Source organism: Agelaius tricolor, unplaced genomic scaffold, assembly GCF_023055355.1.
Source record: "Agelaius tricolor isolate 1412-34295 unplaced genomic scaffold, bAgeTri1.0.p SCAF_15, whole genome shotgun sequence".
In the NCBI taxonomy this organism is placed as follows: Eukaryota; Metazoa; Chordata; class Aves; order Passeriformes; family Icteridae; genus Agelaius; species Agelaius tricolor.
In genome coordinates, this window is record NW_027269275.1 from 6,397,861 (window position 1) to 6,422,981 (window position 25,121).

Below are 25,121 nucleotides of genomic sequence, written 5' to 3' on the forward strand. Positions count from 1 at the left end.
TGAGTAAGACTTTGTTGTCAAGTTCCTTGGCAGAGTGGTTTCTCCTATGTTTCCTGGTTGAAAATTCCTTCTCCTTTTGATTGTTGAAGGACCATTATCAGCTCTTTTTTTCCTCCCATGATTTAAAAGCGAGTTAGGGGAAGTTAATTAACAGTCTGTCCTTTTCCATATTTAAAGGGTTTTAAAATATGTTTAGCTCCTGGAAGAAGTTTATATTAAAATAGAATATTGCATGGAAAAGCCACCTACAGATATTAGTTCTCTGGTAAAAGATACAATAAAGGAGACAGTGACTTTCTGTCTTTCTTGATGGGGATATATACTAGGCATTTCCATGGTGATTAGTGTTTCATAAATGTCAGAGATAAATGGTCATAAGGAACTGCTGTAAACAGTAATAAGTGTTGAAATAAAGGCTTAAAAATTTCTCCCAGTTTCCCCTTGTGCTTCACTCCCTGTGAAACTGCAACTTGTGGACCTACCTGACCAGGCTGAAGAGCTGATCTGTAGAGTTTGTATTATTTTCTGACCAGCTGACACTTCTATATTTTCACTAATTAAAAATATCTATCAGTGTACAGTGGCTCAGATGATACCAATGCATTTGTACATTATAATGTTGGCATCACTCATTATCAACATGTGCTCTCCATTTGTGGGAGAAAGTCAGAATCAGTGCCCAGGTCATGGAAGTGGTAAATGCCCCCTCTGGTCAGTGGAGCCCTGCTGGCTGTCCCTGTCCCTGGAGTGGCAGTGCTGGCAGGGCACCAGGGAGGGCAGAGCTGCAGTGGTCATCTTGGTGCCACCATTGTGTCATGCAAAGCCTGTTTTATTATAAGTCCCAAACTCTATAAAATTGACCAAATCCCAGACTGAATGAACATCATACCAGGCGTTTTTTGTGTTGGTACCTGGAAGTCTGTGGTACTTGGGAAGGGAAAGTGATGCCAGTCTGGCTTGAGGCACTTTCTCTCCTAAAGAGGTGTAAATGGAGCCAGTCTCTGTTTAAGAAGTGATTCTAGGCACAAATTGCATTTATTACAATAAAGGCACAGTTCAGGGGTGAGGCTTTCCAAGAGAATAATTTCTCATTAAAGGGATGAGCTTAACTCATACAAAGTTAGTTGAAAACAGGTACTTTGATTTCCAGTCAAAATCAACATTGGTTAAATCTGTGATTAAGGTTTATCTTATTTATTCCAGAGTGGTATCTTTTCCTAATTTGCCATGGTCAAGCATCTGAATCCTATTTATTTCTCCTGTGATGGCAGTTTGATATGCAAATTCATAAAGAAGTATCTTTGTGGGGCCAGGATTTCCAGCACAGGATCAACACCCAGAGCCTGTTCCTGGTCTCAGCACAGTGTGTGGGAACACTTTGCAGGCTATATAAACATCCTATAAATGAAGAAAACACTTGTAACTTCAGTGCTCTCATGTTCTGAACTCTTATTTCATCATGTCTGAAGCAGCAATAGTAAGATGAATATTCTACTTATTTAGTCTTTTTTTTTCTCTGCTGTGTTTAATTTTGTTCCTTTTATTGTGGACACCAGAGGACTTCCAAGTGAGTTCAAAATGCCATTCTATATGGTTTAATCCCTCTGGTGGTTACTGGTTTGAGTGCCTGTAACAAACCAATGGCTGTTGGTTGTTTCCCCTCATTATTAGATGTTTGATGGGATGACTTAGAACCTTGTAAGCTTGAGGTTTTGAGGCAACAGTAAGGAAAATAAAAATTACCTCATCTCTTTTGATTGTTATGTGCTCTGCATTAATTCATACAATGGATTTTTTTTATACCAAAGTTTTCTTAAGATATGACAAGTGATTATTTCTTTAAGTATGTACTCTATCCATTATTAAATTGATTATTCAAATCTCATTTAAAACAAGAGGCCAGATGGCAATATTCCAGTATTTGTTGCTACTAGCAACCAAAAACCCCAAACTGAATGATTTTCCATTTTTCACTGTGGATGAAGGAATCTCTTCATTTTACATGTAATAAAAAGAAGCTACAGCTCACCAATTATGAAACCAGATTGTTATACTAATACTTTTTAAAAATCATTCACTGGCATTCTGTTACACTTGATGACCTCCTGATGTATGTGATCTAATTCTAGGTTTGTTAACTTTGTTACCAATTATAATTTTTAGTTAGAATAATATTGTCGGGAAAGGAAGGCTTTTTTCTTTTTTGTTATCTTGCTCAGATTATGAGACTCTAATTAATGAGATTATGGCTATTCTAAGAAAGTATAAGAAAAAATAATATTAAGAAGGACTCAGAACATAATTTACCTGGTGGCTGGTACGTGTGATTCAAGTAAAAGAAATGTATTTTGAGAGTAAAATTTAATGTGATATAAAAATGTCCTTCAAAAAATAACAACTGGGGAATGAGTGATTGATGTCTTCAGAAGTATCTGTGGTTTAAAAAAATAGGGGCTGAGACAATATGTAGAACTTACTCAATGTCTCACTTGTTAGCATTTAGGAGTCCCAGAGCTGACCACTTTGGCTAATTAGCCAAAAAATGACAGTGAGGCAGGGACTCTGGGTCTCCTCCTTAATGGGGACTTGCTGTGTGATGGCAAAAAGTGATGTCAGCCTAACTCATTAATTGGTATCAGACAAGAGATAATGACAATGGTAAAGACAAATATGCAGAAGCAACTTTTTAATTTTCATAGAAGGGGCTGTTTTGCATATAACTAATTTCTTCATATGCACTTATAAGCGTCTAAACATGATTCCTACCTTTGTGAGCCTTGTCACTGCAGATATGAAAGCAGGGTGTTTGAATAATACCCTCTTGAAGCTCTGTTTTGGCCATAGAATTGAATGGTCCTGAGGTGCATTAAGTTTGTTACTTCTTGCTGGTTCTTGATTCCCTATGAAATCAGTAGTACAATTCCCACTGACTGTGGCACAAGCCACTGGCCCATTTTTCCTTGGTTGCTTTATAGGCAGTAAGATTTCTGGCCAATGGCCTGAACTTCTGCAAAACTTTAGACACGATATGCTTCATACAACTATTAGATATACTCTGTAAAAATTATATTTAGTGTTATTTATTAAATATAATTTGATCTTTTTCTCACTCTGAGTAGGAGATGGAGAAAAGGGATCCTAAATGGCTGATGAGAGATTACTTAAAGTGCAATCAGGAAGATCTGAAAGGTTGTAGTAAACAGTATAGCACAAGAAAGAGAAAGGAGAGGCAAATATAAAAGTGCACTTTTGTTATTTATTGAATTTAGGAAGAGATTTTAGGAAGTTAAAAATTCTCACAAATAACTTTGGAAATAAAACGCCTGGTAAATAGTAAACATGCTCAGGCCCACAAATCAGGGACTGTTTATACTCTGGTAATTTCAATAAACAAATATTATCTTATAAATGCAGTGATGGCAAAATGTGCTAGCATACATGTTAAGTTTCTAATCAAACATTGCAAAAATTCATTAATCAGTATTTCATAGTTCATTACAGTCTGACTAATTTTGAAATCCGTCATGTAAATTGATTAAATGTCTTCAGTATTCAGATAAATGGGCTTTTGTTTTAAGCAACCTTTACTGTGAAGTCCATATTTCTCCAGGATTGAGTTCTGGTAACATTTGACTGTCATGTCTGACATACTAGACAGTTGCCATTTCACCCCTTCTCCTTCCCCTCCTCTCTGTTCCAAATATCTCATTGAGCAATTGTGAGAAAAAATATTCTTAAATCTTCTTTAGACGTACCAGGTCATAGCTAGAAAGTGCTCCATCTTCTGCTGTCATCAGTCACCAAAGCCTTTTATTTTCTTTTGCCTTTTTATTGATACAACTCTGCTTGTGTTTGAGGGAACTGCTTTGCTGCAAAAACTGCAGACGTGAACACCTCAGGCTGGTGCTCAAGCCTTGTTTTACACAAGGGAATAGATGTGGAAAGAACTCTGGGCACAGCAGCTCAGCTGCTGCCCTCAGCTCTGTGTGCACAGCCTCTCAGCCAGGGGAATTGTGCATCCCTGTGCCCCCAGTCCAGCAGCCTCTGCCCCATCCCAGTGCCCAGGGAGGCTCAGCTTGGTCCCTCCAAAAGGCTCTGCCTCCACTGAGCACCGTTAGGACTCAGATTTTACAGCTTTATGGAGACTGTGATGGGAGATTAATGGAGCTACTGCAGCACATAGTGCTTTTGATTAGAGAGACCCCATTCCTTCTGTGTAAACATCCAGCAGCTCGTCTGCATGGCAAGTGCAGAGAACAGTCTCACACAGTCTTCTGCAAAATAAATCCTCCTGAAAGCAAAGTGCTGGCTGCAAAAGTAATGGCCATGTTCTTGTTTGCTTTACTGGACAATTGAAAACTTTCTACTGTGAATTTTCAAGTGGCTTTTCAAAAGGGTTCATCACAATTTAATTATTTCAGAGCTTGTACAGAGTGAATGTAAGGGCCCAAGGGTGGACAGTATGTATTAAACTCTCAAGTCAAAATCTGACTCCCACGACCAGTGCTGTTTAGCAGAGCCTTTTTGAGATAAAATGGGTGTTGAGTTTGAATTCATATGAACTGGCTTGGTTGTTTCTTGGATTTTGTACTATAGGAACATGGAACAAAGCCCAGTAGGCACGAACCATCTCAGAGATGTATCTGCCTTCCTCCTAATCAGTGTAATTAAAAGTGTAAATGTTGGATTCAACTGAAGGAACCTGGGAGGCGTTCAAGGGGATTTCACGATAATCTTTGACCAAGCTATTAAATGGAGATGTTCAAAGGGATTCAGTACTTGCCTGAAATCCCTTGGAATATCTGAGCTGAGATGCTCAGTCTTGTCTCTTGCTGGATTTTGGTGATACCAGGAGCTGCCAGAGAGCATTTTGCCAGAGGGCATTTTGACCATAATGTGCAGGGACAGAAAGACATTCTTCCCTTTTTCAAACTTCTCTTTGTGCAGACTCTTTGATCTTAATAGTAAAATTTCATCTGTTTCCTGTCATGTCAGTCTAGAGGAAAAAAAGGAAGGAACTGGAAAAGGACTATTTCAAGTAAATTGTTTTACACTTAACAGATCCCAAATTACATTTATTTCTGCAATGCTATTCCTAGGAAGCATTTTATTTAGCAAATTAATAAATCTTTCAGAAGTCACTTGCATATGATAGTTGTATGCCAATTTGGTGGTTTCTGGAGTAAGTTCTTCTTTAAGGTTTGCAAGTCTTATTTCCACTGGTAATTTTTTTTCTTTTAATCTTCAAGCAGCAGCCTGATCAGTAACTGTGCAATAGTATGTGCTTCAGCCTCGTTTCCTTTTGTAATTTCATAGCAGGTGCCTTCAATAAAGATGTACTTACAAGTGTAAGGTGAGCAGAATACTGAGAACACACCTCTGAGTTACCTGGGAGAGATACCAAATGTGTATGAGGGAAAAAATGTTGAAGAAATATATGCTTTTACCTAGTTTTTATGAACATGAAGTTTTGAAACAATTTATCCCTCATTTCAGTAATATTTGTGTCTTTCATAAATCATATTTACATATATTTTATGGAAAAATAGCTCCCCTTACTGCTTCTGTAATAAAAGTCTTTACAAATCTGCTCCCTAATAAATTAAAAGTAGCTGGCCACATCTTTTTTGAAAGTCATAAAGGGGAATTAAGTGCCCAGCTCCTATTAACTTTTGATGATGCCTGAGAAAGTCTGCCAGAAGATTTCTCACAAAACTGGTAGTTGAGAGTGTGTTTTGATTTTAGGAGCAAGAATTTTTCTCTGTTACACTCTGCTTTTTGTCTCAGAGAGGATCTTTATTTGGTCATGTGCCCATGCCTGACACTGTGGTGTTTTTTCATGCTGACATTCAAAACCTGTGGGCACTTTCCCAGTGCTGGCTTTGCCCTTGGAGGTGGCTGCAGAGAGAGGAACCTTTCTGCTTGTCTGGTGTGCCTTTGAAGAAATATCCATTGCCCCCAAATTAGTGATTTCATTTGCTTTGACTGTAAATATGCTTGTTTTAGATCATGATACAGCTATTATTGCTTACTAGTGTGTTTTCACATTTAGCTACATATTCCATGGGCCAGCCTCTCCTGCCAGAGTGAGGTGGAGAAATCAGCCTTGGGAAAAGGAAAGGTCTGGGTAGGGTGGTGCTTGGAGTGTTTCTTGCATGCCATGAATTCCCAGTTTCTTACCTGGTTTGTAGTGGAGCCAGCAGTGTTGTCAAAAAGAGAGGGGGAGGAGTTTTGGGCAAGTCTACAGTAGAAGATGGGACCCTGTGTAATGGCAAAGAGTGATGTCAACCTAAGTCAGTAATTAATCACCTGGTTTCTCCCAGGTGTCTAAAACTGGAAAGGCCATCCCAGCTAGAAATGTTCAGGGGAGTTATCTGGTTGCTTTAGGAAATAAAGCAATAAAACCTATAAAAATCATGAATGTTTTGTTCCTCTCCTCCACTGCTGAATTTTCTGCCCCACAGTCCCATGTCTGTTTACATCACTGTCTCCTGGTGTATTTTGTGTCATTCTGTTGCAGAGGAAGGATGGAAAATCACCAGGCCAGAGTCCCCCATGCTCTTGACCAGGTCTGACCAAACCCAGCTCTGCAATCTCAGAGGTTTCAGGTTTTTCATGACTCCCCCAACATCAGCTGAATCCTTTACCCTTGGTGATGGCAGCAGCTGCTGGAAACGTGGCCACGGTAGAAATAAAATTGCTGTAGTTCTGTAGGCAATGAGCTAAAAATGAGCAATCATGGCCTAAAACAATCTACAGACTTAGGGAGTAAAATATTCCAAATGGTTTAATTAAGTCTTTGTGCAGCTGAGTTGTTGATCCAGAGATGAGTGTCTAAAAAAGGGTTTATTTTCCTGGATTAAAAATTGTGAAGTAAAGTAAAGGAAAATAAACAATGGAGGTTTGTCTATAATTAAAATTTCTTCATGTACGCTGAGATTTTTTTTCCTCCTCTCATCAGACTTTAAACCTATTAAACTGAAAAGCAAAGAAATCTATGCAAATCTGTATATGTGCAGTACCCAATAGGTTTATTTGAATTAATTTGTTTTGGAAATGAAAGTAAACCATAGGTAGTTTTTCAAATGAATTCAAGAGAAACTTTGCAGTTTAATGGTGATTTAAATAGTTTTTGTTCTCATTTATACTGGCTAATTTGATCTGGATTCGGTAGGAGGACCTGCATATTTAATCAAACATTTCACAAAAATTAAAGAAAATGTCATTTTATCAAAACTAAAAAATTGCTTTCTGAAAATATTGTCAATACACTAATAAGAATTATTGTAAAAGGTTTGGTTAGACTTTGAATCTAAGCAGCTAACATTAGACAAGGGCTATGTAAATCCAACTTGAGTTTCCATTATTAACCATTTATCTTAAAATAGATGAATCCACAGACACTGGAATCATACACTGATAATTTAATATAAATGTATTAGACTTGCTAATAATATTCTGCCAAGGACTGTTTTAAGCATGTGGAAAAAAAAAAAGAAAGCACAGACTAATTCATAGTAATAAAATAATTTTAGACAGCATCTTAGTTTGGGGAAATATGTTTTCTGTTGCAGATTTTCAAAAGATAAAAATATTTTTAAGTGTTCTCCTTATGCTCCTATTGTATTTTTACTTTATTGCTGGTGATTTCTACTTTTGACTAGCTAATGGGAATGTATTTTTTCTCTGTATTGCTATTACCTCTTCCTGCTACTTTCCAGGTCACTAATTTTTCTGCTTAGAGTTCATTCTGCTTAGACCGATATGCTGTCTTTTTTAATGAGGTTATTTCTGGGTTATTAGCCTTCCTGTTATATGATACCTTATGTGAAAGATCTAATTGATGTAAATCAAACATAGCTTGCAGAAAAAAATCAAAATGATCCTTTAGATATTTTTTTAGTTTCATGTGTATCTCAGAAATTTTGTATTTAAAGCTACTTTTTAGACAAGAGGGTTATATGTGGCAAATAACACGAATAAATCTTTTTTTATTCATACATTAACAGGTTCAAAGAAGTGGAAATTGAAGAAATGCATTGGCATTTTGGTTTGCTGAATAAGCTTTAGATGGAAATTGCACTGAAAAGTATTTAGTGGGAGGGGTTTAATTGTACAGTTCAATAACCTCAGTAGCATTTTTTTATTAAAGCATTCTTACATAAGCCGTTAAGCTTTAGGTTAATTTTTACTGTTATGTTCTGGTTACATTTAAAAACAGGGTTTGGAAATACAACTAACACTCTGCTATACCTTAACACTTTTAAGTGGATTACGTGTATGCTGCCTTTTTATAATTATTTTTGATGCAAATTTTGCAGTCAAGAGGATTGTGCTGTTATTTCACAGGAGTTAAGAGCTTGCTGTTTGCCAGGCAGTTTGCTTGTGGCAATCCGTAGTGTCAAAGGGAACTGTGTGTGTTTTGTATGAACGTTGTACCTACGCAGGAAAGTAAAATGTGATTTATTCTTTCTCACATTGGCTTTCCCCTCCTTTGCAATCTGATGATTTTTTGCCTCAACTGAAATGTCCTAGTTTAGAGCTACGTGAGTGACTTTTATGTATGTACTGGTTTATATTCTTCTATAGTACCTGTGCTTGTTTTACATAACATACAACAAAAGACATGTTGTTTCTTGCAAAAATATCTGGCACAATATAGCCCAATTTATCTAGCTGTGAATGTGTAGATCTGTATTGTGCTGGATTTTAAAGTTTTCTTGCCAGCTGTCAAGGTTTTTGTTTATTTTTTACTTAGCCTGTGGTTTAGGGTTGGATTATGTAGCAGTGTCAACCTCTGCTGCCACACCTTAGTTCTATTTAACGCATATGCAAAATTGTTTTTCGTGCAGAAAACTGGGACAAAATCCCATTTTGATCAGCTTTACAGTTCTGTAATGAGAGGCAGTCTCTAATAAAAAAAAAGCCTTTCAAGCTAATAGGACACATTTTGTTTTGCTTTTGCTCAGAGCTAGCAAGCTACCAATCCCTAGAATTATTTTATTTCTCAAGATCTCAGAAAATTCCTGGTTTGGTTGAATGCAAACACACAAAAAACGTTGGAATCTTTGCTAAAACCTGTGCTGATGTTTTGAGCCCACTTAGAGTCAACAAAGTATTTTATTGGAATGTGAATGGTGTGTTCTTGAAACCAATTAGATTTATTTAATTTACTTTGTGTTTTCACACAAAAATTCCTGGTGAGTTTTTGATGTACAGTAGATTGTGTGAGAAATTTTAGTGAATAAAAATATACATAGCAGGAAATGATGTCAGTCTAAGCAACAATTTAATATTTACTTTCTTGTTGCTAGTGAATACAGAAGAAATCACAACAGTTCAAGTAAAGACATTTCCCTGCTGAAGGTAAGTGAAATGATGATGATAATGTCAGCTGATTTCCAAGAAGCCAGAGTTTTGTGGTTGTCAGAACCAGACGTGTTTTGGCAAGCAGAGTTAGATGTGGTAGGTTCTAATACAGTGACTTCCAGCCCACCACTTGGACATTGCAGGTTTAAATTACTGGCATTACTTTCACTGACGTAGTTTTCCCAAAAGTTGCTGCATGGTTCATGAAATTTGAAAGTACTGACATTCCTGTTGTTCAGTTTGAACTAAGGACCTCAAAAGACATAGCAAAAGATCTTGGCAAACTGCATTTGATTAATAAACTGAGATATTACAATTCGTTTTCTTCAAACATGTGAAAAAGGGGGGAAAAGCAAAAAAAAAAAAAAAGTCAAAAAAGAAAAAAGCTGACACCTAGAAGTATCTGGAATTTCCTCTGCAATATAAAGTTAATCCAGACTGGCATCTTCTTGGGAAATCTTTTTACAGGTACATCTGATATAAATAAAACTCTTGGGAAAGGTATTGGACAGTGGCATTGTCTGGCATGTCAGACAGGTGGATTTGTGTTTCTTCAGCTACAGAAAAATTCCTGCACTGGATGAAGGTGAGTGAAGTTGTGAGCATTCTGGAAGGTTCTTTCTGCAGCCTCTTGCTGCTCTGTGGTGCTGTGAGTGCCAGAAGCACCTTTACAAATTCCACTCATGTTGTACCAATATTGCCTCTTCCACATGCAGCAGCTGCCCTGAAGCACCCTCGCAGCAGAGTTCCCTTTTCCAGCTGTTCCAGAGGTGCAGTGCATTGCTGCTGCATCTTCAAACTGCCCTGGGAACCTCTGGCTCTTGTATCTGGGATCCTTGCTGAAATATCTGGTGTAGCCTTAAATGTTCACCCAAGTGTGAAATTGCTCTGCAGGTTACAATAGAAGCAGAAACCTCTAATCCTGAATGGGATCTCCCAGTTCAGCTGTGTCCAGTCCTCGGGAGGGTGGGCTTTGGACTCCTTCAGGAGCCAGAGAGGCTCAGGGGTTGGACTGTGCTGGCTCTGACATGATCTGAGGAGCCTGTTGGAAGCCTGGGAGAACCCAAACAGAGCTGGCTGTAGCAGTGCCCCTCTCAGAGCTGCATGTGCAGAAATAGGCAGAGATTACTGGGTCTTGCAGAGGCTTTGGTCCTTAAATGTTGCCATAGCAGGTGTCTGTGTGGAAGGTGTTGAGATCCACCAGCACCATGTATTTCTCGTCCCTGGCTAGACAGTGCTCCCCACTGAGGAGCAAAGCCTCAGCTGATGGGTTGCTGAGCAGGACAGTCCTAGGGCTGAACAGGATCACTCTGGCACTTGGGATACCAATGTATCTGCAAAAATACCTCAAAAAGTGACTCCTTGTAGAACACTCGGTGTATATATGTGTGTTTTACCTAACATTTGAGTTTGCACGTATATCCTTTGCAATATAACATAGTAAATATTTTTCTTCTTCATTAGGTCTCGTGCTTTACTGCCCACAGCAGCTCAGTTCTGTTTAACTGGGGACTGCTTGCCCACAGCAATTAATGTATGATGGTCTGAGAATAAATTATTTATCAAGTTCTGTTAATTCTAAAGTTTATCTGATGATCAATTATTTTAAGGATAGTCTATTGATAACAGAGCCTGTGGTAAAATGCTGCTGGAAAATAGGAAGTTTTTATTTATGCCAACAGACAATTTGCATTGGTTTATATAGTTTCTGTTGCTTGCACACATTACATGCAGTCACACAGCTTCTGAGTGCTGGAAGGTCTGTGCATTGCTCAGTGACACAAGACAGGCACTGTAAAACTTCCAGGACATGTTTCCATCTCTTTCTTGTCACAAAGGAGCTGGGTGGCAGACTGTCCCAAACTGGTCTGTTAAGCTCACAACAAGAGTATCAATTTATCCTCATAGTGCCTGGTGTGGGAAAATAGTCTGAAGCAGCAAATATTGGTAACGTTTGTCAGAAGTTTAACTGAAAACAAATGAAGTTTTTAGTGCTTTCAACCTGTATTTTTTCACTTGTTAGTGGTATTAAATGAATAGCTACCATCTGGCTGATAATAGGGTTTGGGTAGTGTTAACATTTGGGCCAAATGACATAGATTTATTCACAACATGTGAGGAGAAAAATGGTGATGTGACTTTGTTCTTTCCACACTTTTCTGCTCCATGCTGAAGCAGTAATGAGAAAGCAAATGACTGACTGTTTTTTTCCTTCTGTAAAAATTGTTTGAATTCCTTAGATGTTTCATTATCTTGGGTACTGAAGAGGCAGATTGTTCTTAATTTAAAGTCTGCCTTTGCAGGACTTCAGCCCTTTTCACATGCTTGAAGGGATGCCCACTAACCACCACACTCCTCTGCTATGGAGCATGTGCTTTCTCAACATTGTAGATTTTAAAGGGTTGAATCTTCAAAGCTGATCATGTAGCCATTTTTTACTTTGTTTTCAACTGAAAAGAAACTATTCCCTTCCATTAATATTCTGGATTAGGTCTCTGGGTTAAAATGAGCAGAGGATTTGTGAGGTTCAGACATTTGGAGTTTCAGTCTTACAGCAGGAGAACAGGTGTGATGATTCAGGAAATGTCATTGATGTTTCACCTTCTGCTAGAAACACTTTTGTCTCTGGGTTATTTAAGTTTCAAATAAATTTCTGGACATTTGGAAGGAATTCTCTGTTTCAGTCTGCTTCCGTTCCTGTCAAGGAAATCTTTATGTTCAAGGAGTGTAATGGAGGGTGTGTTTATGAGCTCTTTAAAGTGTGAAAGTGTTGGTGCAAATGTCTTGGGTCTTCAGAATTCAGTGGTGAATCCTTTTTGTTTTGTTTGGACACAAAGGAAAGAAAGTTGCTTACCAAATTTATGGAAGTACTTAAACATGTGCTTTTTCAGGTGTGTGAAATGGTTGGCACTTATATCCAGGTCTATATCATAATCTAATAAACCTTTAATCCAGAAGAGTCTTTAAACTACTCTTTCTGAGTAATTTAAACTGTTGTATCTGCCTGCCTGTAAAAGATGGATAATATTACCATTCACCTGGGAACAATCTTCATTAATAAATTTCGATGGAATTCCATTCAGTCTTTTCATCTGTGCTTGATACAGAATTCTGCAGGTGCAGTCAAAGGTGAAATTGGGTGGGAAGAGGATGAAAAAAGAATGTCTACCTTCATAGCAGAAGGCTTTTTCCTTTAGTTTTTAACATACTGACATATAACTTTGAATGTTCACTTTTCCTACTGCAGCACCAAAACTAGGCATTCAACAGGTTCTTATCAAATGTGAATGTTCTTTTTCCTGTGTTGATAATAATTAAATGCAACAGAGATCATTCCAAACTTGGAAGCACAGGCCATGGTTCAGAACTGGGATGTGCAGTTTTAGAGTATCCATCATTTTTGTGATTTATATTTCATAAGTATGTACAATTCTGTGAATTCTGCCTCACTTCTGTGATTTGTGTACAATCCAACGAAAAAGGAGATAATGGAAAGACCTCATCTGCCTGTTAGTAATCAAAATAATAGAAATCTAAGCCTCATCTTTTGCTCCTCTGTTTAAAGCAAGATTCAGCAAGCTGGAGGTCATACACCTTACTTTTCTTCAGTTCCCTACTTAGCAGAAATTACAACATGAAGAACATTTCATTTTCTGGTCTGTGAAATTGTTTACTTTATAAAGCATTTTATTTCAGGGGTGCATATCCTTCCCCAGTCAGATAGCACCTCTGTGCCAGAAGTGGCCATGGGAGCCCCTGGTATCCTGCCCTGTTCACAATTTGTGTGTTGTGCCTGTCCTGGCAATCAGCCCTGTGGGAACCTCCAGGAGACAATGCTGGGAGCAATCTGGAATGGCTCACAAGTTGTTGTCTGACATGTGGGCTGATTTGCCAGCTAAAATTATCTCAGATTCATGAGGACACCCAGAGAAGTCACTTTCCTCTTAAAACGTGCTGAATTTCGTCTCTATGGGAGCTGAAGTGAAAAGGGCTTCTACCACTTTACAGATTTGGTTGGCAGAGGCCAAAAGGGGCAGTGGTCAGTGCCATGTCAAAGATGGGCAGAGGTAGTTGCAGAAGCCTGGCTTTTTTAAGGAGGGAGTTTTCTGCCTTGGTGAGTTTAGGAAGTAGTGAAATATTTCTAAAACTTTAGAAAGAAGTTTCCATTATTCTTATTTTACATCTGATAAAAAAGTGATCACTGCACCCCCTCCTCACCCTGGATTCTGCCAGAGAGAAGGGACAGATGAACCAACTGATGAACATATTTAGTCTTTAAGTGTCTTTTAGTCTTTTAGAACTTTAGAATCACCAGCTTTGGGTTCACTTACAGATGATGAAGACTCAGGATAATTAGGAGTGTCATGTGAAAGCAGATTCTACTTCCGTTGAGTTTATAAGCTTAACAATGTGAATATTTTAATTTTTCTCAATATTTTCTACTGCTTTCTATTGAAGATACTGAATGGACCAAATTATGCTACATGCCCCATGAATGCCAACTAGTTCTTTGTCCACCTACCACTGGAATATTATAGGTCAATTTAGCAAGATCGTTAACAGCAACCATTTTTATTCCCCTTGCTCCTATTTCAAATCCCAGAAGATGAATTCTTATGCAGTCAGTTCAACATGTAGATGACCAATTTATGTTGTAATTCCTAAAACAGTGTGTTTAGAATTTATGCTAGCTATGGCTCAATGTACTGAGCATTCTGTTTCCTTTTCTTTACTTGCATGGATTCTGGAAGGCAACAATATTAATTCTGGTTAAGCTGTCATTAAAAGATAATTATTTTGTATTTAGAGCATTTAAAAAAATAACTAAAAATTACATTTATGTCAAAAGGTTTCCTGGGATCCTGGGTTTTCTTGCTCTTTTGTATTGTGTGTACACTTTTTCGAATGCTGCAGTTATTCCACCAGCATGTAACATGTCCTGCACCTCTTAGAGATATCCTAGGAAAGTCAATTCTACCTGCTGTTTTTTTCCAGATTAGATTGGTTTATAAATTGGTCTGGAATGTGAATTTCCTTCTCTAGTGTGGTCTTTCATTAAAAGCTATCTTTACATCATGATAAAACTTTTCTTTAAAAAACAAAATACTTAATTTCATTAATCTGTTTAGCAATACCAATATAATGAGCCATAATATTGATTTTTTTACTTAGGATTTAAAATCTCTATTTCTTTCCACAGAATTAAATGCTTCAAACTGATACTCAACCTCCTTACAGTCCCCTCTTTAATTTAGTTGTTATAATTAGGCATTAACTGGTGTCGGTGGTATAGCCAGTTACAAGCCATTCTGTTCTGCTTGTCTTGATTATCACAGTTTGGATGTAAAGTAAATTAGAATGAAAGACTATACAGTCCAATTACAGATAAAAGCAGCAAACTCCACTGCTGTAATTAGATGCCAGTACTATTTTTCTTAGATATTCTATCTCTGAGGGCATTTCTTGTAGCTACTTTGCTGAAGCTAATGTTTAAAGATTTTATAAATGCTTTGTGTCTTTGTGGCATCATCTTTGCTCCTTCAACTTTAAGTGGCATGTTTTGATGTGCAGGATCTGTCTCTATACATTCCTTGCCCATGATTCATTTTTATTTCAAGCTGATGTAATGCATTATCCATATTATGAGTGTGTGGACCTTAATAAGCAGGAGTGTTAAATAGTTTTCATCCTTTTCAGGGCTCAGATCTTTCCAGGGAGGAGGCACCTGCTTTTTTCCACAATGCAAAATAATTCCACCCATTTCTGCTCTGTCACAGCAGGTAAGAGGGGGCTGTGCTGAGGGTTCTGCTGTCTCACCCCTGTGTGACTTCTCCACCAGGACAGTTCTGTTGACAGAGCTGTTCTGAGCTTCTGGTGCACCTCACTGACAGTCACAAATGTTAAATAGCACCTCCCAGTTATTAATTAAAAAGATTCTTTGGCTTCTTGGGATATGGGGAAGGAAAACTCACTCAGCAGGCAGTGGACTCAAGGTCATGTAAATTTTCTTGCCTGCTACTCCAGCATCCTACACACCAGCTATTTTCTTCATCAGGAATCTTTATAAATTGGCATGCAAGCATCCATAAAACAGTGAAAGACAATGTAAATTGGATTGGCTTTGCTACATTTTGCACAAAAAACAGCTTCTTTATGAATGGTAAAAAACCTTTACCTCCAGAATCGCTGAAAAGTGATGAAAAAGTCAAGAACCGTTTAATGCATAGCAAGGTCACTGTAAATACAATATTTTTGGTACTTTTACTTGGAGACAGTGTTAAAACAGTCTGTAGATGCAAAAAATACTTTATGGCCAGCAAAAAAATACAAACTCTGCTATATTAATCTTTTAAGTCCTTGAGGTAAAAAGGAAGTACCTTTCAAATAATTTAGGGGAAATCTGGTGTTTGCTATAGCTGATCAAAAGCACCTTACAGAATAATTTTTGTACTGAAAAATTCAAATGTATAGTTTTGTTAAGGGAAAACTTAGATTCAGTTAACACATTGCTGGAACACTGCATCATAATGATTGGCTGTGACCATTTTGTTTTGGCAAAGTTGTTTCAAGTCATTCCAGCACATTCTAAGTATTGCAATTAGTGCATGCTAGTATTACATGTGCTACTCAATATTTCATATTCTACAAAATCTAAAACTATTTGCATCAGAGTAAGTTTGCTGAAGAAATAATATCTTTATGATTTTTTTTGTGGGATAATATTTTACTAGGAAATAAAAAAATTGTTTTGTAAGAATTGCAGTTCTTTTTTTTTTATTGAAATAATTGAATAGTCAGTTATTGAGTAGTTTTCCAGCTCTTTAGCAACCACTAATATAAATTAGGTGACTGTACAAAGTGTTATTCTGTAAAGTCATAAAATACCATTTATACATGCTAAAACTTTCAAATTAGTACAAATGTGTATCAGTAAGGCTAGAACCAGAAACAGCCTCAAACAAGGAAAATGAGGAGCATATTGCTCATTATGTGTGAAACATTGAGAGTACAGTCCACCTGCTTGGATGTGAGGTCAGTGTCAGAGTCTCAGAGATGAACTGAGCCTCTGGAGGAGGGCCTGGGAGCCAGGCTCTACCACTGGTGACTGCAATGGTAGCAACAGCTCTCCAGCACCACCTGAATGGCACTGAATGAACATCAAAGGCTTCTGTGCAAGAGCTCCACAATGGACTTTGCATGGTCTGGAGACAGGAAATTTAAAGAAATTATATGTGAGTATCATGATAGTAGAGACAGTTATTGGGCTGATGTTATAGCTGGCAGTAAAAGAGATTTAAAAAACACACTTGTATTATTGATGTTTCTTCCTTACACACTGTGTTTGGGTATGGTTTTAATGTACCAGTACAGCATAAAAGACTCATGTTGTTTGATTCTCTAGGGTAAAGTTAATTGGTAATTTAAACTAAAATGATAATCAAAAAAACATTTAGCAAGTTGCATTTTTCAAAGCAATGTTAAAACTTCCTGTTCCACAGCAAAGGTACAGAAAATTATATATGTTGATTTAAGGAGATTCAGTTTTACGTGATTAATTTTCTAAAGATCATTTAAGGTGTAAGCAAAGCATATATTTTCTTGTGAAACTGAATTGGTCCGACCCCTCGCTAATTTTGCCTACAATTAGTTTGGTGTAATTATCACAGCGTACAATTTAGTCTGCTTCCACAAAAAATTATTGTTCACAGGACCATAAAACTCTTTAAAAATTGCTTAATGAACAACTCAGCCATGAGTATGTCTTAGAAGATGAGAATTGCTATTAAATATGTAGAACATGAAGATGCAATATGTGTACATTGCACATAACAAACTTGGTATAAAACCAACCTCCTGGACACTCTACAGATTTGAACAGTAGCAGGAGGTCACAAAATGAAAGGCTGTATCCAAACACACCAAACTGAAGCAAGATGACATGCAAGCTAAATTCTGGTATCTCCTGACTTCTAAAGATTTGGATTTTCCACATTAGTATTATCTTACTATGAATTCAGGTTTGTTTTGGTTTGTTTTTTTTCATCATGGTAGTTTTTGGTTTTTAATGAAAATGTTGCCATCATTCATATATGGGATTTGGACTGAGTTGCATACTGAGGTAAAATTGATTGGTGCCACTGGTTCCTAAAGCTAGAAGACCAACACGCCAAGCACCAGACATGGTGATTTTGGTTTCTTTTTTCAAGGAAATTGATGAAACTTCTGCCAGGCTTGAATCATCTGGCAGTCCATAACTGAGGATCAGTCCATAGCAAGAATATCCAGGCATCTCTACAGCACCCATACCTTCACCAGGATTGTTTCATATAACATTTTTTGCTGCATAAATCCACAAAACTATCTTCTGATTTATAATACTTATGCTTTTCTCATAAGAGAAAGCAAATTGGTTTTCTTCTGTCATTAATTCTTACAAAGACTGAGGAAATTGTTTCCTTTATTTTCTCTGTAGACAATGGTAAAGAGAAACATAACAGCTCTCATTGAACCTTTTTTCCCCCTGCCAGATTCAAAGGCAATTAAAAAAAAAACATATCTGGCATTTTATAGGCATGGCCAGAGTGACACACCTCCCTCAGCTCTCAGCTTTGTCAGAGATGAACCTTTTCCATGGCATCTCAAAGGGTGCATGAAAAGTGATCAAGAAACTCATATTTCTGTAATTGTTGACTTTCAACCCAAGAGTTACTGGTATTTTGTCTCCTGCTATGGAAAGCAGTGCTGCTAGAGGGGAATCATTCCTTGGAACTGGAGAGTTTTGTGGGACAGCTCTGTAGGTAGGTCTGGATTGACTCTATGTGTGTAGTATAATCCTATCAAAAAACAGCTCCCAAAGTTGCCAAAGAGTCTGAAATGAGATTTCCAAAGAGAGACAAATAGTCCCTAAAGAAAACATGGGGTTTTAGGTAAGGGTTAAACCACATGGTGTTTGTATTTCATCTCCAAAATTAGGGGGAAAGAATGATTTCTCTTTTCATTTAGCAAGAAAAACTTGAATCTACATCTTAACCTGTGCATTTCCTATAGCATCTATTTTCACAGAAGCATGATGCTGATTTAGGATTTCTCCTCTTTTAAAACCTTTTTCCCTTAAAGCACTTTTATGGGTTGAAATCTGATCATGATTTCCTACTGCCAGAGCATATTAAGAAACCTGTTTCCATTGCCAGTTTTTAGCAGGGAAAATGTGATTGAGCTTCAAAATATTGTTTCTATTCTAAGTTTTGTCAACAGTGTACAATAAAGTCTTTTGGGTGAGATTTTCAAGATGCACATAATATTAGCCAAAATAGTGTCAGTCATAAAAGTCTCCTTGTCTTTAGTGGACAAAGAGGTAAATAATGCATTTTTTTACTTTTTTTTTTTTTTTAATCCTACTGTCATTTATTTTAGTACTTCATGGCTTCATAAGATCTTATTTCATTGGTTGCCATACAACCAAAACATCTTGTGCTCGACTCAAGACCTCTTTCCCTAGAAAACGAATGGAGTACCTTTTGGAAACCTTCCAGCTAATAGTCTGCTCCAGATGGTGCTGCTTGCAACTTCTAAGAAGCACAGGAACAGACAGCAAGTGCCTTATTCTTTCTGTCAAATAAACAATCTATGTTTTGGTAGGTTGGGATGTGGTAAAAATAAATCAAACTTCACGAGCATGAGCAGTAAGCTGAACCTGTAAGTAGAACTGTTCAGCTTTGGAGGTCGAGTTGCCTGCTATCAAGCTCAGAAAGGAATTCCAGATAGTACCTTGTGGCCAGCCAAGTGGTGGGTTCAGTTTCTAGCCTGGCTTCTCTCTCTAAGAGAAACAGAGCCATGCTCTTTTTAAAAAGTGGTGCCTGGAGGTGACAAAACTAGCAGGGTGAGGGCTACTGTTCAGACAGCTCCACAGCTCGTCTCTTTTGGCAGCTCAGATACTGGAAGTCAAACCATGATATGTTGTGATGCAGCTGTGTGCAGTCTGATACAGGCTGAAAGTGTGGGGAAAGGCAAAACCTTCTGATTGCTGAAGTAACAGTACATTCACCATGTTATCCAAGTGGTCAGTCTGTAAGTGCAATTAACAATTTGCTTTTTCCTGCTCCTTTATTCCTTGCATACTGTAAGATCTATCAGCAATACACAAGAGTTAAACTCTGAAAAGCATTGTTATGATTCTGTTGTGTAGAAAACAATGGTGTAATTGAGATTATTTGTATATTTCATTGGAAGAGTCACAATACCTGTAAATATGTTGGTTCTCTCTTTAATTCTTGGTTTTCCTTCTATGTGCTCAGTGCATATAATTTTCTTGGTCTTACAGAAGGCCTCAAAATAGCAGTAATTAATCTTTAGTGATACTGAGTATTCTATTAGCTGTGAATAATAACTTTTACTTTCATTAAGAGGTGGGTTTTTTTTAACCTCTGAGGAATGCAAAGTATTGTTCTCAATTAGTTATGATGATGAGAGAAGTATAAACTGTAGTCATGGGAAAGTTACTGTAAGCAACTCAGACCAAATGTTTAATTGGCATAGACTGGCCCTGCTCCATATTTTGTATGCAATTACAGCCACCTTCCTGAAGCTTAGATTTTGCCCTTGTAGACAGTAATTTGAGATTTTTATTTTCCCCTCCAGATGTTTTTTCTCCATGTACTACTGTTTGTCTGTGCAACTCACAACTGTACCTGGGTATCAGGCTCAGGGACAAAACTCACTCTTTTTTGGAGATGCAGCAGAGAAGGATTATAGGAAACTCTCATATTCTGCAAACAACTACTTGATTAAGCAAAGAATTATGTTAATATCCATTGCACCTTATAGATCTTATGTTTGAATCTTTCCACAGAAATGAATGGCAAAACTCACATAAAAATTACTTTGGAATCAAGAGCAGTCCCTGGCTCTAAGGATTTTTCTCTCTGTCATCCCACACTTTACTTTCCCCTACAAGAATGACAGTCATGACTATTTATGTTGGAAACTCTACACTTAAGTCTCCTGGACTTTACATGGCCCAAATATTTAAACAAGTGGTTGTAATATTTTACAGTCTTTTAAGTATCTGATGGAGTTCAAATTCTTATTGATATTTGGAATATGAATTTATCTAATTTCATTTTGGAAATTGGCTCAATAATTTAGGGTTGGGAAGGATAGTTTAAAATTTGTAAATACTGCAGAAGCTTGTATCACAGTTTGGTAACAGTTTATTGTTTACAGCAATTCTAGTTCTTTCCAACAACAGAAATGATGTAAGTTACTAGGGATTTCTAAACTAATGTGTATATATGTGTGTGTGTGTGTAAAGGTGTTTATACATATGCATACTCAGTATGTGCATTTGTGTACACAGTAAATGGTATCAAACTAATGTGAAAACTATTAAATAATAGGAATAGGACCAGGATAAAAAAGAAAGGGAAAAAAAAATAAACCAATAACTATTCTATTCATTCTGAGCACATCACACAGAATTGCATTAGGAAAAACAATAAAAAATGTGCTTTTAATCTGATAGTAAAAAACCCCAATAAAATAAAAATGAGATCCATTAATGAAAATAATGGATTTTATCCAAACTAGTTAAACACAGATTTTTTTTTTTATACAGTACTTTCAGCTAAATACTGGGTTGCTAGTGTGCAATTAGTACCAGTGTGTAAGTTTAAGAACAAGATGAATTGAGATAGATAAATACATTCTTAATGATTGCAGGATAGCTCTTGGTTAATAAAAGAAAAAAGAAACTTTTTGTTGGATGGCATCTTAAAATGAAATGGCTAAGACATTTTGGAGTGTGTTAAGTCCTGAGGAAATGGATTAATGGGCCAGTAATGTGATACTACTACCTAAAGGCAGTTTGGTTTAAGAGATACTTCATTTTTGGTCACAAAATTCCTCCTGTGGTCTGAGATTCTGTAATCCTTTCAGCTGACAAGCTGAAATTATTGTTTTCAGAAATAATCAGATCAGAAACTAGGTTATGAAAATGCATTTACATTGATGGTACATTTTTTGTCTTTGTCTCATTTTGGTCTTTCTTGTGTGTTTTCCTCTGTTTGGTCTTTTGTGTCCTGAAAGACTAGATGTGATTAGAAGTTAAATTTAAATTGCATGGATAAATGATTAACTTATTAGAAATCACAATTCACAACTTAATTTATCACATGCCTCCCTAATTTTTCACATGGTGATTACAAATGGGGGCTATATGAAAAATTTGAGACATATAAGATGAATTGCAGACCCACGTGATAAATGTACTTATCATGCACCTTTTGGCAGCTTTACCTCCTCTCTGCTCGCTCATCCATCTCTCCTGGGACTTATGGAGAAACCTATGAGCAGAGTCAATAAATCACTGAAATTTTAAAATCAAATTCTCCTGGAAATACTTTGTCCCCTTTTTGCCAGGTGGAGATTTGCCTTGTCCAGTGTCACTCCTGCCACATTTCCATGCAGTTCATGGTCATTGTATGCTCAATGGCTTTTTGGCTGTGGAACGTGGTGGTTCCTCACCTCCCAAAGGAGGAATACAGACTTTGCTCTCTCACACTTTTCCTGCAAGATACTTATTGTACACATGGAATGAGACATCTCTGTGTGTGCCTTCTCTGGAGCTAGCTAGTTCTGTATGTAATGAAACCTTCTGGATCACAGTTTAAATTGTGTTTTACATGCCTATGACATAATTTGCAAAAGTTTATCAAGGAGCAGTGCTCTAACATGCTTTCAGAAACACTTTTCTAAAACCAAATTTCAACTTGTATCGAGTGGTTATACAAAACATATTGCAAATGATTTGACATAATAAATAAAGGGTTTTTTCAATCTCTCTTTGTATGCAAATTGGGAAAAAAAAACTTTGTACATGTTCAAAATAACTTCCTTAACTGGAAAAAAAAAACCTATTGAAAGAGAAAAAGGTAAGGGGAAAATGAAGTAAAAATAATTAAAAGACAGTAGGAATTTTCTATTTTTAACTATTATTGATATTCCAGATATATTACATATTATATATATTCACATTTATTAAAGTATAATATAGTATGTTATTGTTATAATTTGTATCATAATTGTTTATGTGTTGTGTGTAATTTCATATGTTATGTATGTTTTTAGATATTTCATTATCATGCAAACATTTTAAGGGTAACTTTTTTTCTCACACTGGAGAGAGCAATGTTACAGTTCCTGTAAAACTGGTTAGAATTTGAGTTTTTCAACTCATTTACATAATATTTTTCTCTGTGCAGGGAGGAATGATTCCTTCATGTCTTTATATTTTTCGGATAGTAGTGGAACCAGATGAGAGAAATGCTTGTTTTGGCACTTCCCCAAAGAGAAATATAGATTTTGATGTTGGCAAAGATGACTTCAGCAAATAGTGCACATAAAAAGCCAGCATTTCATGCAAGTTCATAAGGAAAAACTACAGAATAGAATAACTTTTATGAAGAAATTCTATGTCTTACTTTGTGAATAGGTCCCAGTGCTACCATAATAATGCCCAGTTCTACAACTACAAACACTTATTTGTTCAAAGTGAATATTAACATTGTAATTTACTATCTAATTACAATTTTATAGTAATAACTGAAAATGTGTTGTTAAAAAGCATTGCATTCGCTGCCTCACACTCTCAGGCTGTTCAGGCTGTTCTTAACAGCATAGTGTGTGATTTTTGCCAATCTGAAAGGACTCATAGAAAGCATTGATGTGGATTTTTTAAAGTTTCATGCTCAAATCTTTTTATTAAAAAATGTTTTAGAAAGCTGCTCTAAATGCTCCAATATCACAGTTACTTTGCAGCTGAGGAATAATTTCTGTGAGCTTTAATGGAGGAGGATTGAGCCCTGTGAAAAATCAGTTTGCATAGCAAGTCGTATTCATGTAAAAGGCTTTGCATTTTATTTCTCAACAACAAATCTCACTAATCTAAGCATTCCAAAGGAATGGGTTAATCTTGTAAAAGGTTGCTATTTTTGTCAACTAATCTGAAAAACCTTTTACTTAAAACTGTAGAATTAAAAGCCAATTGAAAAAAATTAATGCAATATCGATACTTAAAAATAAGGCATTCACAAAATGTTGTTAGCTGGTGGTGATTATTAGTAAAAGATTCCCATCTTTTTTTTTGATAGAAAAATTATTATAAAAGAACTGCAAAAATAAGATTTACAAGTGATATCAGTGGTGTACTTAAAAAAAAGTACTGACTTAATCATAACTTACATCAACAGGAAAATTTTAAGAAAAAGGTAAATAGATTAAATTCCATTTATTTGCTGTTGATATAAATTACTTTTGTATTCAACTATATTCATAACTGTAATTAGCAATAAAAATAACAATTTATAATATTGGTATGATTATAGTGCAGACAGAAAAATAGCTGAGGAGTTTCAGGGTGTAAAAATCCTGCTGCATCTCAGATAAATGCTTTGTGGTACCTGCCAATAGATGTATCTCTCTTTTAAGACCCAGCCTAGCAGGATGTTTGTGGGAAAGATGAAGTAGGCATGTAGATTTCATCACACACCTGGACTGTGTGTGAGTACTCACACATGCCTTTTTAATCAATATCTCTTAGGGGCTTCATAGAGCATTTTTCCTGATAGGCAAAAGAAAGTCCAGTTTTGCAATTTAGTACTTCTTGTCTTTAATCATAAAGCTAAAAATGCTCTCATAACTCAGCAGTCAGTTATTGTTTCATTTGCAATAGGAAGTGTTGTGAGTTCCTCTGATGGTTTCAGATTGCTGCCTGGTAGAGCACACTGTGGTAGGTTTTTCCCACCTGTCTGTGGATAAATGCAGCACCAAACCCCAAGCTATTGTGTGCTATTTACAGAAGAAATTAATCATTCCTCCTTATTATCAATAAGGTTCAAATGTAAATTTCCCTCAGACACAAGAGTGCTTTTTGTATGACATTTCCCCTGGAAATCCTTTCTGCTGGCTTTGCTCCTGAGAGAAAGGTGAAGGAGCACCATGACCATCGTTTCCAATCTTCCTCTTGTCATTTATGCCATCACAGAAAGAAAGGCTCCAAAGTTCAGATTGGACAAAGCAAGCAGTAGCTTGGGGAATAGCTGATATTTAATTGATTTTGTTGCTTTGCTAAATTGATTGTTTTCTTGCTAAGGAAATGAACAACCGTGTACCATTCTTTATTGTTATCAGCTGATTGTACTTGTTTTACTGCACAATTTTACCAGAGAGGGGTTTTTGCAAATATTGCGCAGTGGAATGAGTCTGAACTAAAATGAGTGCAAACATTTAATGTTCACAGTGCAGGATGCACAGAAGCCTATGAGAATTTGCAGATAAATTTGCCTAGATAAGCAGTTTTTAAGCCATCATAAGATATAGGGATTCAGCCTCATGAAATTATGCATGGAACAGACTGGGTTTGTTGAAGAGCAAACTGGCATCTGTGTAGCTGGTTAGATGTAAGGTGGTACCATTATCAGTGGAGGCAGATACAGGTGGCACTGGGGTAGGCAAGCAGCTTGAAGGACAGTCAGGGGGATTTTCAAGGGACAAGACAGATTTTCCCACCTAAGTAGAATACAATTCATTAACCAGAACAAAACCAAACCAAGTGCCTGTGCTCCATGTGAGCTCTGTGTCCCTGGGGAATGCTATTCAAAAATTATTGTTGTGGGAAGGGCACCCTGAAAAGCTGAAAGTGTGAGAGTCTCCTGGGAATCCTATCTTTTTGAGGGGTATAAAATCTTCTTGTAGGG